Source organism: Arachis ipaensis, chromosome B06 (assembly GCF_000816755.2).
Source record: "Arachis ipaensis cultivar K30076 chromosome B06, Araip1.1, whole genome shotgun sequence".
Lineage (NCBI taxonomy): Eukaryota > Viridiplantae > Streptophyta > Magnoliopsida > Fabales > Fabaceae > Arachis > Arachis ipaensis.
In genome coordinates, this window is record NC_029790.2 from 58,610,369 (window position 1) to 58,613,986 (window position 3,618).

The following is a 3,618-nucleotide window of genomic DNA, read 5'->3' on the forward strand; positions in this document are numbered from 1 at the left end:
ATATATATTTGGTTGTTAAGGTTGAGAATGATGAAGTAGGATGAAAAGATTGGTATTAATTGTGAAAAGTGACCCAAGTGGGCAAATTGTGTTGTAGAGGGGAGTTTGGTATTGTTTTGGTTGGTTTGAGATATGATAATTGGGAGAATTGGTAAATTGGGAACTTGGGTAAAAGTTGATTTTTGATTAACTTTGTCTTATCATAACTTTTGCCTCGGTTTTCAAAATTGATTGAAATTTGTTTAGAATAAAAGCTTATTGAAAACCCTTTAATTTTATATAAAGTTTGCCAAATTTGGAATTTTGTAGAGGAAGTTATGATCATTCAAAGTTGGTGTTAAAAATCTGAAATTTTGCAAAGATGCAGAATTTCAGGATTTCTGATATGTGCGGACGCACAACCCTGTGAAAATCTTATTCTGTGTAGACGCACAGACCTGTGCATACGCACAGGCAGGAAAAGGCTCTCTGCTTGCAGCATTAGTAAAGCTTGTGCACATGCACATCAATGAAGAATTACGACCTGTGCGTACGCACAGCCCTGTGCGCACGCACAAGTCGGGAAGGGTCGTCTGTTGGGGGCGCTCGCACAGCTTGTGTAAGTGAACAAGCTCGTAAATTTTAGTACCTGTGCGTACGCACACTCCTATGCATACGCACACTTTCAAAATCTTCCTGGGCGTGCGCACGTACACCCCTGTGCGGACGCACACGCCCTATTTCACAAAATTAACTTTGTTTTCAACTATTTCACCTTCCTAACAAGGTCGTAAGCTTCTATAACACCATTTTAAGGCTTTTGGGATTAAATTTTGAGTATGGAATTATGGGAAATAGGCTAAGAGTTTTAGTTAATGATTATTATGAAAAATTAGAGTAACAAAGGCTTAGATTTCTGGTGTACTGAGGATGGGTTGGCAGAGTGAGAAGAGGAATGGAAATATGAATTGGCAATGGTTGAGATGAGTCGAGGACTCTAAAGGAAATGATGGATCCATGTGATATTGAATATGTTTTCCGAAAACCATTGATGTATCATTGTATTTTGAGATTATGAGACGCTATGCGCCCGGCAGGGGCCGAGGTTGGATCCCGCCTGTTCGAGGTAGTGGCGGCGGAGTAAGGGCGGTGGTTCGTCCCGCTTGCACTTAGATGTGAGGTCGGTGCCAATAGATCCCGCTCGCATCCCTTCGGATCATCAAAGCGTACAGGCGCAAAACCCTAGATAGTGAAACGAGCAATATATATCGGGGGTTCCCACACCATGATTCCGAAGGGCAACATCTCCATGGAGATGTATCGGGTTGGCAGTTGAACTGACAATGTGATATCACAGCCAGTAGGGCAGGCATTCATCATGTGTATTTTCTATCTGTTTGCATGCTTTGCCAACTTGATATTGTTTGCCTATTTGTATAACATGTCTAATTGCTACTTGAGTTATTTGCCTTATATGCTTCTACCTGTGATTTACTTGTACTGTATATACTTGTGTTTTCTACTGGGATTGAGGAGGTTCGTAAGGCGATGACGATGGGATTGCATGGAGGATAGGTTGGCGAAGGCTGTGGGACAGCGGTGTTTGGTTAGAATAGAAATCCTTTAAGATATAGTGCCCTATTAAGTTATGTTAAGGTTTATATATATGCTTTATGGTTTTAGTATGCTTTAAGTTTGAAATCATGTGATGGATATGAAGTCTAGGATTGCCTTTGGCATCCCGGGGTCTTATATCCTACATCACCGGGTACTGTTACCATACTGAGAACCTTCGGTTCTCATACCTTATCTCTGTTGTATTTTTCAGATGCAGGTCACAACCCACATCGGTGAGTTGCTTTGGAAGGTGACAGCAGCGGAGGATCCCGTTACTTTTGAGTTCTTTTTGATTTATTTCGTTTATATATATCTCTCACTTTTGTATTTTGTTTTGCCTAGAGGCACGTATTGAGAGAATACAACTTGTATAAGCCCCTAATTAGGGTGTTACATCATGCATACGCGAAATTGTAAAATTTGGCAATCTCGCGTACACGACCCTTGTCCGCGTATGCGAGCTCTTTAGGCAGGGAGAAATCCACATGTCGCGTGCATGTCTGCGTATGTGATGACAAGTCATCTTAGCCTGGTTTTACTAGTCTTTTTCTTTGTTTTTATTAGGTTTTATGCACTTTCTTGCATTGTAAGTAAGTAATTTGGAATGGAACTGCAAGGTTTCTTTGAATCAATCAACCACCATTTAATTAATACTAAATCATGAGGTTTAAACTAAATTTAATTGATATTTAAATGATTTATAAACCTTGTGAATTTGGTGATACTTTGATTGTTTGTTTTGATTACTTGTAGGTGAAGAAAAGAAAAAAACAAGAAAGCGTGGCCTAAGAAGCATGGCCCAAGGAAAAGAAGAGTGTGGCAAAGGAAATTAGGAAGCATGGCACATGGAAGAAGGAAGCACAGCGCTCTCTTCAGGAGCGGAGCACTCTCTCAAGGGAGCACAACAATCAACCAAGAAAGCAAGACTTGATGCTATGCTCCCCTTGAGAGCGGAGCACAATTTGGAACCAAGAAAGAAAGGGGAGAAGAATGATGATCCGCTCTTGCCAAGAGCATTATCGGGCTTCATCCCAAACAATTACAAGGGAAAATGTTTGCCAATGCTTGCCACAAGGTTCGAACTCATGAGCAAGGGAGAGTGGGAGAGCGCTACTCACAAAGGAAATAAGCCAAAAATGGCAAAAATGCTACCCCCAAGGATCGAACAAAGCACCTTAAGGAAGCAAGGAGTAAGGCGCCATTTCCTTCACAAAGAAAAAGAACCAACGCATGCCTCCAACAAGTTTTGAACTTAGGACCTCACCCAAGCAAAAGGAGTGCTACGCTCCCAAGGAGAGCAGAGCGCTACTCTCCTCATTCCTTGCATAACATGACACGGCCAGGGAAGCTTGGAGCGTGCAACATGACACGGTCAAAGAGCTTGGAGCGCACAAGACACACACCAAGGCAAACCAATGCTACGCTCTCCACAAGAGCGGAGCGCTATCCTGATTGATACCCAACTTGGCACGCAACAAAGAGGCCAAAGACAAGCCTCAATGCTCCACTCCCCATAAGAGCAGAGCACTCCACTGGGAGCAACACTCTTGGGCTAAATATTGGACCAAAATTCAATTTAAATTCAATTCTCCACCAAATTAAAAAAAGCCCACCCAAATTCTAAAATCCAAGAATAGAAAGTGTATAAATAGAAGCTAGTTTAATTTAGTAAATATCTTTTTGGCTTCTTTAAGAATTTTCATTTTATAATTTTTAGAGTTTTTACTTTGAATTTGGATCTTGGAGAATTTAGAAGGAGAATTAATCTCTCTTCTTCCTTGTTCTTGCTTGAGCACTCTTTACTTCTTGTCTTGGATCTTGGGTGAAGAATTGAAGAAATTCTGTTTCAATCTCACCTTGAGATCTCTTGTTTATCTTTCTGCATAATTCTATTAAATTCTGTTTACTACTTTCATTCTTCTCTTTTCTTCTGCAATTTACTTTCCATTTCTTTTACAATTGTTCTTGTTGGATCAAGGAAGGATTTGAGATCTAGACTTGTTTTCTAGTCTCTTCCACTCC